The sequence below is a fragment of the Leptonychotes weddellii genome, chromosome 6, assembly GCF_054177405.1.
Source record: "Leptonychotes weddellii isolate Sample4059 chromosome 6, ASM5417740v2, whole genome shotgun sequence".
In the NCBI taxonomy this organism is placed as follows: Eukaryota; Metazoa; Chordata; class Mammalia; order Carnivora; family Phocidae; genus Leptonychotes; species Leptonychotes weddellii.
The window spans coordinates 89,843,107-89,857,992 of NC_138374.1; the positions used below are offsets into that span (position 1 = coordinate 89,843,107).

The window sequence follows — 14,886 nt, forward strand, 5'->3', positions numbered from 1 at the left end:
CTTCTCTTCCCCTCATCCCTCCCTCCAACCAGTTTGATTTCATGATCTGCTGACTCTACTGCAAGAGGTTGTCAAACTTTTTCTATAAGGAACAGATAGTGAATAGTTGAGACTTTGGGGGGCCATATATGATGTATTTCACTTACTCTTCTCTTTCTTTTCTTATCACCCTTTAAAACAGTAAAGCCTATTTTTAGCTATTTCGGCCATATAAACATAAGCTAAGGCCAGAGTTAGCCCTTGGAGCTACAGTTTGCCAACCACTGCTATCCTCCAAAACCTGTTCCCAAGCCCAATCACTTCTCCGCTCAACTACCATCCTCATTGGAATGACCGCTGTCTCTTTCCTGCACGGCTGCATCAGTCTCCTGTTAGGTTCCTGCTCTTGGCCCTCCCTAATTCACACTCTACAGGGTGGCCAAGTGATCTTTTAAATCATACATATCACTCCTTATATCAAGGAAGGCTTCCCTGATGAACCTACAAAATATTATGTTTTGCAACATTTCTGTGATACTTAAGGAACTGAGGTTGGGAACGGGGAGGACTGGCACTCCTAGAAAGCCAGCACGGTTCTCATCATTCTAGTTTTATTTTAATAACCATTAAGATTTTCATATTGAAATATAATTATTCTAAATAATGAAAAAGGAATTGATTAGATTTAATTGTAAGCATTTAAGCTTAAGGAATATTAAAAAAAGAAGGGGAAAGAGGAGGGTATAAACTCTGTCATCTAAAGTGGGATAAAACTCAACATTCCTATGTATGTAGTTTATCTCTATTTGAGTTGCTGTGGGTCTTAACATTGGGGACTTCACTGGGTCCTGTCTATATTAAATACTTTCTATGTCATTAGTGAGATCTGGGTGTGAAAATCTCCCTTATCCCTACTTCCTTGCTATTATATTCCACCAACTTCATGATATCTTTTCTTACTATTGGCACAACTTTTTCCTGCAGCTCTCCCTTCTTTGTTTCACACATTCTTCTTTTGTTAAGGGTCCAACTTTATTGTATCTTATCCCAGGTATCCCTAATTCTTCCACAGCTCTATTTTTGAACCACACGACTTAGCATTTTACCACCCCAGCTTCTTAAAGGAAGCAGATAATTTGCAGCAAAAATTAAACATAGGTTCAATTACACATGTCAGTATGAATTAGACACATATTGTTGAGATATTTTCAAGAGTTCCTCCCTTAAATAGTACCTTCTTTTTCTCAAAAGATGAAACTGCTTTTGCATCTATTGCCTCTTTATTCCCATAAAGTTAAGTTTATTTGTTTTCATTTTTCAATTTAAGGATTGAGTTTGGATATTATTATCCCTGCTTTACATATGTTGAAACTGAAGCACAGAGCAGGAAAACAGTCCCCCCAAGGATCCTCAATATATGCTTCAGGCGTGGCGGCCTCCCAGCTTCTGAAGGCCAGACCTGCATTTTTTCTCCTGGTCTTGCTGAGGGCATTTAGAAATTGAAGGAATTTCTAAGCTCTGCTCCAAATCATTTCTAAGTCAAGGTCATTTGTTTGTACCTATTTTGACGATGTCAGCTTTTTCAAGAGAATTCCAAATATACTTTTCCTAAACCAGTGTTTTTCAAACTTGGATAATATGCAAACAGCTTTTAAAGGAAAAGGATCCTCGTCCATTGTGAGCATAGGCAAACTATTTTAACTCATAATATTACTTAAATATGTAGAAACAAAATTTATGTAATATATCTACAAATACATAAACATGTCATACTTGTCATTCTACATCAAAAAAACCAAATCACGTCAAACTCAAACAAATTCATATTACCAAGAAACTTTCACTGATCAGCAACATTAATGTAAGAGATGATGTCCTTTTAGGAAACATAATTAGCTAGTCAACAGGAATATATTCTGGCTTCCAGGCAGGCATAGGGTCTTTTGAGATTGGCATGTCCAGGCTGACCTGTGCTGTATGAGCTCACCACCCTCCTGCCACTTCTATCCTATTGGGATGAAACCTCTTTCCACCCAGGGCACTGTGATGTCATTGGAGGAAAGTCCATAACTGATGCATGGATGTCTCTCTCTGCTCTTTTCTTTATCAGTACGCTGTGAACAGAGTACTGCTCCTTGGTGCAAACACAAACATGGACACTAAAATTGACTGCCGATGCTTACTTATAATGTGGTTCCCTAGACAATTCAGAAAATCCCTTATACTAATTTTATTAAGTATCAACACGAAATTTCTTTTGAATTCTCATAAGACCTCAGAAACTCTGGGGATAAGGGAGCTCTAGCTGGAGAAACTTACTGCTTGAAGACTTGGGGAAGCAATCAGAGTTTTCAAGTCCAGCCTTGGACTAGACAGCTACCTACTGGGATGATTGAAGGGCAACCTAAGGATCTCACCCCTACCAGTTTGCTAAAGCACTAGAATGACTCCGTCAATTCAGGCAGAAGGATTGAAGGACCTGATTTAAATGCAAATATATTACCTGAGGAGAATAATTAACAGCAATTGATTCTCTTGCTGACAATTTATTATAAATGTAATTTTGCATGAAACAAAGCCTAGCAGAATGGGACATAACATAGGTGAGTTTGATACCATAAATCATCATGTAATAAGTGCCCACTAGTATCAGGGATCTGAAGAGGTAAACAGAGTCCCCATTCTTGGTTTTTAAAATACAATTGGTAATATAAGACAAATGGAGTGAGAGGGGGAGCTTTCCTTGGATCCATCGGAGGGAGAAACTTACAAACTACGCAGCAGCAAAAGCCGCCAACTCAAGGCCATCTTGGTTTGGAGCCAGCAGAAAAGCGAAACTGCCTGGATGGAAGAGGTTTGGAGAAAAAAAACAAACCTTCCCTGCCTTTTAGTTTTTTAGCCAGTCTTGAAGCTCTTGTTTATTTTTTACAAGTGTAAAAACGTATCTGTAATAAAAAGTACATGGTTCTTTAATTATGGAATTTTTAGTTGTATATTTCCTTGAAAACTTTCATCTCCCCTCAGATACTCCCCCTTGATGTATTCCGTGCAGTCCACTGTGGGAGTGAGGGAGAGGAATTAATATTACCTCTTAGCCTATAGTCCTATCTCCTCTCTCTTTCCATGGCTGTCGACACAGTTCCACAATTCTGGATTTCTTACAAGTCTCTCTTGAATAGGAAACCATAGTTTAAAGTTGTTTATGTTGTTTCATTGCTTGCCACCCTCCTGGCTTGATATTGTTCATGCTTAATGTGTGTTTATCTGGTGGGCATGTAATTAACTTGCAATTTTCCCTTCATAGTTCTATGGCTTACAAGTGTAAAAGCTGACTGTTACAAACTACTTTGAAGAGAAAAAACCTTACTGCGTTTATGGGTAGGAAGTGGATGGCTAAAAAAGGGTTTCCCCAAGGAAAAGTAAAGAAACATTTATCAGGAGTCCCTGAATAGACAGCCCTCTCATTTAATATGTAATGCACATAATCTCATTTAATCCACATACCCCCTATGAGGCATGAATTATCACCTCATACAGAGATAAGACTTAGAAAAATAAGGTAACTTGCCTAGGTTCACATAGCTAGTGTCAGAGCTCATATGTGAGCCCGTGTCTTAACCCCCAAACTATGTGTCCTTTCCCCTCACCACACGGCCTCTCCTGGAAGTCCTCTCCTGATGGTCTTTGTCTCTAGGAGACGGGATGGGGCCACCTGAGCATGCAGTGAAAGCAGAGAGCACTTTTAGCTTGGGTAGCTTCAATCCCTTCCCCCTTATAAATCAGTCACTTCACTCATCCTTTCTGTCTTCCTCCACCCTCTCCTTTCCCTTCCCTGTGCTCTTTTCTTCTTTTTCACCCTTTCCACAGAAAACAGTCAGCAGACATGATTAGGATTAATGGAGAAGAACTATTCCAGTTCTTTTTCCCTTATCCAAAGCCCTGTTTCTGTGTGAATATGTGTTTGAGCCAATAACAGTACGCAGACCACCAGCTGTGCTTGGAGCAATTCAGCCAAATGTCATCTTAAGTCCAGGGCTGCAACTCAGAAGGTGCATGGAAGGGGGCCCCTTTTTCCCTAATCCATCTGGAGGCCGCATTCCCTGGAACACAGGGAGAAGGGTTCTCACTAAAGTACAAAGGGCAGGGTACTCAGCTCTCCTTTGCAAACACACTGTATCAGTCTCAACAAGAACCCTACAGAATTATGTTAATATCAGTGGTGGGGGGTGGGTAGCTTCCCAGTCAACGGCAAAGAACTGCACAAAAGCTCACTAATTGGGTTGAATGCTCAGTCCTGTTGCTTTTCTCCATAGTGCTGCCTCTTTTAGAGTGTTTCTTTGCTGAAATGATAGAGGAGAGGGGAAAATTCGGCTTTGATTTTTATTTGTAGCTTGGTGACAAATGATGGGGGTAAAATTTAAACCATTCATCTACTAAGTTCTGGGAATTGTCAGAGGATTTTATTTGTATATGCCTTCCTGACCCCCATTTTCTCAGATAAGTAAAAATTATCCTGCATTTGTAAACAGGGTACTTAATTATTGAGTTGAACTTTTACGAATGTATGGTATACTTAGCCAAAGTAACACTTTTTATTTAATACGAGTATACTCGAAGGGCTATACATGTAGAATTTTGTATGATTAATATGCACTTGAAAGCTGTTACAAAGTAAGCATAATTTCAGAGTTTGTGGAGTCTCTTAAGTTCACTTTGTAATTTAATGTGTAACCACTGGAGTCAGAGTTGAGGGATATTACTACCAGAAATCTGTATCATATCACACACCTTTTCAAGTAAACCAGTCACTATTCCAAACTTGAAAGGTACTCATTTTAAAAATGTAAGTTGTGTTTTCTTGAAACAGAGAGAAATGAAGAAATGAGGCCATTAAGCATTTGAAATATGCTCATTTTAAAGTGCTTACAGTATGTTGTGCCATGCTGAGTAAAGTTTTTTCCTTCCTAGTAACTGAAAAAGTATAAGACATGAACTAAGTCCCTGTACTTCGCTTACTAGTAGAAAAAATTTAACCCTTGAAGTACACTGCTGTTACAGAGGTAGCTTATAAATAGTCTATGAACATATATGCCACTGGAATTCATTGTTTTATTTACATCTGTTGCCTTATTTTGTTTCTTGCAGAGCTGCTCAAATGCTATCCTTTTTACCTACCCTTTTAAAATTTCTCATGTATAGAATTTTTTTCCTAGTGAAAGACTCTTTCCTTGAGTGAAAAGTCCTGGAAATTCATAACTGCATAAACCATCTCCCTCCATCTCTCTGTCTCTCTCACACACACACACACACATGCTAATAATCAGTTCGTTTTTTTAAAAAATCATGTATTGTTGGGAAATGCTATTGTTCTGCTTTACTGACTATTCATTTTTTCTAAAACAACCATATATAATGACTAGATATAGATACTGTATGTTCAGAGTTCTTAGTTGTCAACCACAGCATCTACGCTAGTTGTTTAAGTAGAAAAATATTTATTAAGGGAGATAAGTTGCTCAAAGAACCATTGGGAGGGCAAAATTACAGAATTGGGCTGACTTTCCCGGACTGGTTCTCCAAACTGGAGTTCAGAGCTGGGGTTGCCAGGGAGCTGTTGCCTCTGCCAAACTGGCTGCTACACAGTCGGGAAGGCCCCCCCCCCCCGCCCCATATTACAGCCTCTGGATCCAGAGCCATCCCCCCTCTGCCATGATCTGGGCCAATGAAGCAGGTGCCACATACTCTGTAGCTCACCGGTGTGACTCACTTCTGAATCAAAGGCCGGCATAAATAGGAATATATCAGACTGGATGAAACTATATCTCATCTGGAGCCCTAGCTACGAGAGCAAGATTGGGAAGGGAGAGTTTTGAGTTGAACGCAAGCATTATAAGGAGTTTAGAATGGGCATTGACATAGCCCATCCTCAGAATCCACTTAATAGCTGTGATACATCTAATCTATTAAGATTCTGTGCCCTTCCCCTACTTGGAAACTATGTGTGGGTGAGGCTTGCAGAATATAGGATCTCTCTGTAAGGTGATCAGGTAGCAAGCTGCTCTTTTTGTTGAAATGTTAGAATACAGAACATTTTCTCTGAAACTGTTTAGTTCCCTCGAGAAGAGCAGTCTGATAGTCCTGCTTGGTTGGAGGCAGAGAAATACATCTGGTTGCTGGCACTCTGGGGTAGGGCAGGAAAAAGGGAGGAGGGACATTTCAACATGAAGACTTTCACTAAGTTCTCGAGTTCTTATTCCGCTTTTGCTATTCCCCCTGCCTGGTATCTCTGGGTCCCAGAACTTCTCTTGTATAATTCTCTCTAGAGAAAAAGCCTCTGATCTCCTGCTAAGGGTAGGAATGCACTGCTGTGTGTTGAGGAGGTAACCCTGTGTCATTAGTTCCGTGTACCTCTATATATCTGATCTTGCTGTCTCAGCCCCACAACCATCCCCTTGCGTAGGGTATCAGGTGCCTCCAAAGAACAGGACAGGGCCCAGCTGCGGTGGCTTCTCCTCCATTCTCTCCCCCTGTAGGAATTTGGGGGAATAACTCCCTCCTGTATGCTAAGTTAATGAATACTCCTCTGCCTTCTCTCTTCCAAAGCTTTCAGGAAATTTCTTGTCTAATGTTTTCTCCCCTCCCGTTTTCTTTATCCTTGTGGGTCAATATCTTTTTATTCTTCTACTATCATCATAATGGGTTTAGGGGAGGGAGAAGAGATGTGGTCAATCTGCTATGCTTAGGCATAAGTCCTTTAAATTTATTCTTTGGTATGCTTATCATTATCAGTCTTGTCCATTTTCAATCTTGTATGTATAAATACTCATGACTATTTCTTTAAATATAAGAATTAATATAGAGATTAAATATAAACATTTGAGAATAAAGTCTAATTTTCTCACTTTAAAATTATAAAAGTCCTTTTTTTGGGAGGAGAGGGGAGTGCACATTTTGAGGGTATTAGAGGTACCTGGAAATACAATATATACTAAGTGCAAAACAAAACAAAAGTGGTACTGTCTAAGAATGCAAAGAGAATGGAGGAGGGAGCCCTCCAGTGGGCTCTTATGGCCAGGCAGGCTTCCTGGAGGAGGTGGGAATTGGACTCTGAAGAGAGGGAAGGAGCCAGGAAAAGGGTAAGGTCTCAAGTTGGGTAATGGCAAGCATTGCTGTCTTTCCCTTACCCAGTGGGGATATGCCAGTGTGTAGCTCCATTTAAGCATCTGAGTGAGTGCAGGGGGGCAGACCTGAAGGCAATGGCATATAAACCATAGAGTTTTCTTGGGCCTACTGTGACAGCCCATCAAGCCTACACATGGGCAGTTTCTTCAGTGCCCAAGATGAAAAATATAAAGAAGTACTTTTTCCTAGCAGCCTCCTGGCTCACAGATGCTGTTTACTACTCAAGATGTAATTCTGATTAAAGCAGGGCATTAGAGCTTAAATGAAAAGATGGGCAGTTTGTATTATGAGTTTCATCCTTGTACATCTCTTTAGTTATAACTTCTTAATAGCAATAAACACCAGATTTTAGTTTTCAACAGCATGTGGATCTAGTATTCTGGTATTCTCAATATTTTTATGGCCTTTCTTTTTTCTTTGATATTTTGATTATTTTCTAAGTCGCTCATCATCTCTGAGTCCTTAATCTAAGCAAAGCACTATGCCAGCCCATGCGGGACTCAGTCATATGTTCATTCAACATGTGTTTGATGAGTGTCAACTATGCAACTAAAACTAAGAAACAGTTGCTTCCCTCAAAGAGTTTATGCTTTGATAGGGAAGTCAGGACACAGTTACATAATAGCAGAGGAACAAGATACATAGAATGATTAACAACAACAATAATAACGGTAATAATAGTAGCAGATTTGTTCTTTCCCTAGGAGTTTACCTTGTAGTTGACAAGGCAGAGCATACACACACTTTGGTGAAACACTCGGCCACTTAGAAATAAGATGGAGAATAAACCAAGCATAGAAATGCTGTCAAGGGATTGGCCTGGGATGAGAGAAATTCTGGAAATGGTAGAGGAGGCATCAAAGTGCCCAATCATCAGGCAGGGTATGGCAGGGGTGGTTTGAACCAGAAGGATTTGCTAAATCACATCCATGGCTCTGGGAGATATCTGTTTGCTCAGAATTCGCAGGGAGCTAGACGGAGCCGCTCGGTGTAGGAGACCTAGAGAGATAAGGCACATCAAGTTCCAGGCAGACTGGGGGAGGGCAGAGCCCTGGCACCATGAGAACACCAGGAGAACGAGGCTGGCAGGTAGACCAGACTCAGGAAGAGGGATCTGGAAATCCAGGCCTGTGTACTGGAGTCCTTCAGTGTTCCAACTGCATTTCTTAGAGGCAACATCTGAGCAAAAGGATGAGTCTACTGGGCAGGTTTTCTCATAGCCCTGCTCCTGCCTCAATCAGAGAAGCATCACCTTTTAATCTACCCAATATAATGAGCTTTGGCATCAGAATTCTTTTTAAAGGATTTCCCGATTTAAAAATAATAAGTCTGCAAGTGGGATGGGGAAGGAAAAGAAGACAGAAACATGAGACCTGTAATACTTTAAGAAAAAAATGCACATTAAGTCTGAACTAGATGGAGTCATCTTTTGCAAGAGCTCTGCATAGTGGCAAATAGGCAGTGGTATTTCTGGTGGAAAAAAATAGGATAGACAAAGACAAGAAGATATGGCTAGATGTGTTCTGTGTGGAAAATAAAAATGCATTGATTTTCCTGGAAAGCAGGAGTCCTGTGCTTGGCACAGTGGGTATGGCAAGGAATTTGAATTTACTCTGAATGGCAGTGCAGTTTCGTTTTGGAGAATGAGGCAGGGTTGAGGAGCATGATGGAAATGTATGCTTACATAACTCTTGTGTCAGTTACTCAAAGGATGAAAGGCTAGCATTATTTTATGGAGCATCACATTTTTCTTGGCCCAGGTACCTACCCCCAAACCCAGGATAATGTCTCTAGTTTCCCTGTTCGCAAACATTCTGGCCACATGTATCAAGGAAAAAAGAAAACTCTGTCAGGAAAAATATTGATGAGCATTATTATCTCTTGAGCAACAAGCAAATTATAATAATAAGGGTGTCCCCTGGTATCTCATGAGTTTCCAGGATTCTGCAAAAACATTTACAGTCCCTGGATGAGGGGGATTAATTTTCAACTTGGACTAATCTATGGGCTACTGCCCTGTTTTTGGACCAGGTTCTTGGTGGCACAATCTGTCTCTTCCTTTGGCTGGTGCAGTGGTACCGTCCATGTGGCTTACACACATTGCTGTACGGTTGGGTCATAGGAATGTTCCGTTCATTGCTAGCAGGGTGGTGCAGCACTGAGAGAGGACTGATATACGTCAGTTTCTCAATAGGCGAACAGACATTTAACAAATTAGAAGTATACGGCATGATAAATGCAGTAACAGAGAATAAACATGGGATATCATTATGTGAGTATGAGAAGAGGAGTGGTCAAAACTAGGAATCTTTGCTCCAGTGAAGCTCAGCTATTCCCAGCAGTATGGAATATTCTGTCCATCTGTCATGAAACCTCATTCTACTCTGATTATCTATTAGCCTGAGAAATATTATCACAATCTTTTGAAATGTTACAAAAAGCCAGTGAAGAATTATAATAAATATATATTTAGAAAATAAATTCAGTGCCATTATTACATATTTCAAAAATGTATTTGGTGCCATTACTGACTTTTTCATACATTTTTCTTAATTCTCTTCTAATTTCTTATGCTCTCCTGTTTTTTTAAAAAATTACATCTCTTCTTACCTCATCAGAACAATGTATCTCCTGGTTTGGGTTTTTCATTGTTTTGAAGTGTACTGAAATGTTAATGTGCATGCATGTGTTTAAGCCATGAGGTTTGTATTAATAAAATCAAGTATATTGGCCTAGGCTAGTAAAATTTCACCTAATAGGATACTAGCAAAAAGCTATAAATTCATTCAAAATCAGTTTTTCAGGCATTAAAATAAGATTTTATATCACCCCTGTTTAATTTTTAACATTAATAGTATAGACATATTAATGGACATAAGAGTAGATATGTAGACACAGTAGTAAAATGGTATAAATATGACATAGTGGTAACATTTCATCATGTTGGAATTTTATTTATGCTGCATCGTTTACAGCCCACTGTGTATTAAGCAGTATCTGTATGTACAGCAGTGTATATAACTGTAAGTGTAAACACGAAAGGATTTTAACGTAAACCTTGCCCTCAAAGAGCTTCCAATTTATTTGAAGAGGCAAGATGAACATAAATAAGAAATGGCATCCTATGTAGCCTAGGACAAAAGACATGGGAAATTTGAGAGCTCTTAAAAAAAGGTATATATGAAGTGCCTGGGTGGCACAGTTGGTTAAGTGTCCAACTCTTGGTTTCAGCTCAGGTTGTGATCTCATGGTCATGTGATCGAGCCTCCATGTCGGGCTCCATGCTCAGTGTGGAGTCTGCTTCAGATTCTCTCTTCCTCTCCCTCTGCCACTCCCACTAGTATGCTCTCTCTCTAAAATAAATAATAAATATCTTTCGAAAAAATAGAAAAATGAAAAAAAAGACATAAATGACATGCTGTAATCAGAGTAGGCTTCATGGAGGAGGTGGCACTTGACCTTAATTTCAAGGCCGTTAGCATGTGCCGTCTTGCAGGGAAGAAGGCATTCCTAGCAAGTAGAAGCCATACAAACAGAGGCAGAGAGAGAAATACACACGAAAGTCAACCTAAACATTGTAAAGATTTCATGATCAAAAGCAGTGCCAACCCATTAAGCATCTTTTAGAGTTTTTTTTCTTTCCTACAGAATTTTTATTTGATTCTCAAATATATGTGACTATCAAATATCTTACTCAACATTTGGCTTTGTTTATCAGACATTTTCAAATTAATTCAACAAATATTTATAATATGGTGTATAAATTTCAGTGACCAAGCTATGCTAGGCATTATAATATATAGAAATGAAGAACTCATTGTCTCAACCTTGAATATTTTGTTGCCTTGTTGGTGAGAAAATGTATGTATAAATAAGACACAAGGTAGTCATCAAACCAAGGCCACTCAAACATTCCCCAAGTTTTGAAACTCCCTACATATAAATCACCAAGTATATAAAGACTTTCCAATCCTTTGCATATGCAGGAGCTATTCTTCTACACACCCAACCCTCCTCTCATACCCACTGTAGCTCCTTCCCACAACCAAGTTATATTGATGGTGCCCTGCCAGCTAGAAACCATCATTGGCCCCCTGTTGAACCCACATCTGTCATTCATTGATCCTTTTGTTTCCTTACAAGATCAATGAACACGTCCTGTAGCCATCATATAATTACCACCTCCCTCTACCTTGATCAGCTGCCTTTTGCCACTCACAGTTCAGATATTTCCACCTCAGACAACACCCTTTCACACATTTAATGCATCCTTTTGGGGGCCTATCTTATTTCTCCTCTTTCTTCTAATACTTGTCAAGTTACTGGAAGGAAAGAACACAAACTCTCTCATGTTCCCTTTCTCTTTGAACAAAGAATCCCTGGATGTCTCCCATACAAATAGTGCTAGTAACCATTTTTTATTGAAGAAAAGAAAGGTACTATGTTTAAAAATGAAAAAAAAAAAAAAGATGTTGAATTAGTGACATCAGCTTCTAAAGCTTTTGAAAATATGCAGAAGTTTCTTTCTGAATCTCCATGAAAGAAAAACCTTCCTCTAAAATTTTACAGTTGCTTCCTCCAAAATGTCTACTTAGTACAAGATCTTTAAAATATCAAATTATATCTTATTTATTTATAAATGTTGCAAAAACATTTTCTACTTTTTATTTTTCTTTTCAAATGTAACCTACTTGAACAATAGAATTGACTGAACATTCTGAATTCCAAATGAACAACCTTCATACAAATTTTGTAATGTAATGCATTTATAAGATGAGGATGCCTCATATAATGTATAATTCAAAATGAATAGCATAAACAATACCTATTATATGAGTTGAAAGGAGAGAGACAGGAGAGTGACAAAGAGACAGTCATAAAACTTGGGAACACTTTTAGCACAGAAGGTAAAACTTGAACTTGACTGTAAATAATAAACTGATGTGGTAGGGAGAAGTTGAAAGGGTACCTCAAGTTGGGAAAAGACTGTTGCCAAACTTGTATTTGGTTGAAATGGAGACTTTTTACGGAAGAGCAAAATATACTGACCAATCGGGATTGGACCAATTTGTAGGTCTTTCATGTGACGAAAGTGACCAATGTCACATTAAGGAATTTCATGGATTCTCTTCCAGAAATAATGGAGAGCTATGAAAATTTGGAAGGACTGTCATGGATTTGACAGAGTAGTTTTAGAAATTTGCCCCTCCCTGGTGATGTTCAAGGAATTAGAAAGCAAAGAGATTAGATAGGAGGCCATTTATAGCCTTGTAAGATGCCAGAGGCCCAGGCTAACGTGGTAGGGATGTTAGACAACAGGAGCTCTGACTAATGCTTCCAGCAGAATGCACCGTAGTCTTCAAGGGGGTGAAGGAAAACAAGACCTTAGAAGTGGTAGTGAGGTTTCAGATTGGGTGACTGGGAGAATGCAAAATACACCTAATGGCAGAAACAGGGAGGTCAGAAGAGGAAAAAAAAAATGGATGGGGGGCGCCTGGCTGGCTCAGTCAGTAGACCATGTGATCCTTTTATCTTGGGACCATGAGTTCAAGCCCCACATTGGGCATAGAGCTTACTTTAAAAATAATTATAAATAAATAAATAAATAAATAAATAGTAAGTAAATAAGTAAATAAGAAAAATCGGATGGGTGAGAGGATATGGGGCCCAACTCTGTCAATAGAAAGTTAATGTGAGCCACAGAATGCCACTTTAAATTATCTAGCAGCCATATTCAAAACACTAAAAGTAAACAGATGAAATTGTATTTAGTAATATTTTATTTGCCTTAATATATTCCAAATATTATCATTTTTACATATAATCAATACAAAAATATTGATGAGATTATTTACGTTCTTTTTCTCACACTAAGTCTTTGAAATCTGGTATGTATTTAATACTTACAGCACATCCCAATTTAACTAGCCACATTTCAAGTGCTCAGTAGTGACTGTGGCTGGTGGCTACCATATTGGACAGGGTATTATTGGCCAGTTTACTCGAACTAACAAATATTATGTAGCAAATGTTTCAGTTCAGCTGGTGCTAAGATTCACTGTATTTTGGAAATTATAATTCTGTTTATCCTTTCTCCTCCTCTATTCCTTTTGTTTGTTTTAGCTACTTCATATTCAAGATGAACATCTTTAACAGAACATCATTCTTTCCCCAAAGCACCAAGAATCTTAGAAATATCCCTGATAGATTGTTTCATTGCTGTCTCTTAATTCTCCACTTGACTTACAACTTTAATTAAACAAGTCAGTCTGAATCTTCTTTTTCATCTCCCTTTCTCAGTCTTAAAACTCTTGATTATGAAATAACTTAGCAATATGTCCTCAAAAACCTTGGGTAAATGACACTTAGTACTTTGGAAATGAAACTACATTTTTCATGTTCCCCTGTCTGCATATGTGTGTATTTCTCCAGCATTTAATGTCTGACATAAACTCGCTGGATTTTTGGTCTTCACTATATGCTAAAGAACGCAGTATGAAAGGGAGCCTACTTCTATAGAAAACACGCCAAGGACATTGTGTTCCATCTTTACAATGAAATGCAGATTTCCCATTAAAAGGCGAATCCATCATTTCAAAAGGTTGAATAGGATGGTGCATTAAAAAAATCCAGCTGCTTAAATTTAGGGCATTGAAAAACATCCAATAAAAAAAATGTTCCCTGGATTTCAAGCATTTTCATTTGATTATGTATTGGATAGCTTTTCATTCAATCTGTGATCTTGCCTCTTAGAATTCTGTCCTAAAATAGCCTGACAAGTGTTTCAAACAAGTTAGACTCAACTATGATACTTCATTAACTTAAACTATGTATTTTGTTACTAAGAATATCCTTGTGTTTGCTAATATATTATTGAATTTTGCACAAGAAATATTGGAATTTTCTTACAGTGCTTTGCTTTTTCATGTTTATTCTTAGGCTTCTCTCACTCCCATTTAGTTTCTTTTATGTGTTTTTGAGCTTCTTTGCTGACATTGTCTGCCAGGACAGCCATTTGGTTCTCCAGCCAACTTCAACTGATTTAGTCCTCTATTTCTCTCTGCCTCCCTATTCTGATGTGTTCTGCCCAACTTTTCTCTAATTAATTTGGGGCTAAGAAGTGGCAAAGCCAGTGATTCTCTGGGCAGTAACTCTCTCTGGGGCCTGCAGACAACATGGCCCCCACAAGCTGGCTAGGGTGCACATGTGTGTGCGTATGCACCTGCATACGCTCACACACACACACACAGTTCTGCTCCACTCTACTGAGCCTAGTGCTGTAGGGGCTATAGGGACAAAAAGGCTTATGTCAAACATGTCTGTACAGTGCATGCATTTTTTGACAGGAAATACAGTAATAGTAGTTTATTAAAAGTCATGGCTAAGTATCCGTATTTCCCTCCTCTGGTCCTGCTTTTTCTCAGGACCAGCACCAGAGATACAGGCTGGGACTATACACAGGGTACTCCTGAACAAGGACTGTGCTAAAATGCCCCTAGTAATAGATATTGACTAGGTTTCTAAGCTGAGTGTTTGATTCTCTCCTATTAGACTGATGGTCAGGCATTTATACATATGATAATATTGTCCCTGGGCCAATCCTAATAGTAAATATTTCTAATAATTCTTTGGCATCCAGTACGCCTAACACAGTTTAGTCCCATTTGCAGACCTCCCTCCCCAATTTCCATTTTCTTCCTAAAGAATTGTTAATTTTATTTTATT

General features: G+C 38.8%; 1 protein-coding gene across 1 annotated transcript in view; it reads left to right on the forward strand.

The window, feature by feature from the left end:
* The window catches only part of DNM3 (dynamin 3), a 533,769-nt gene that overhangs the window by 367,487 nt on the left and 151,396 nt on the right, over positions 1-14,886 (forward strand). The window lies entirely within an intron of this gene.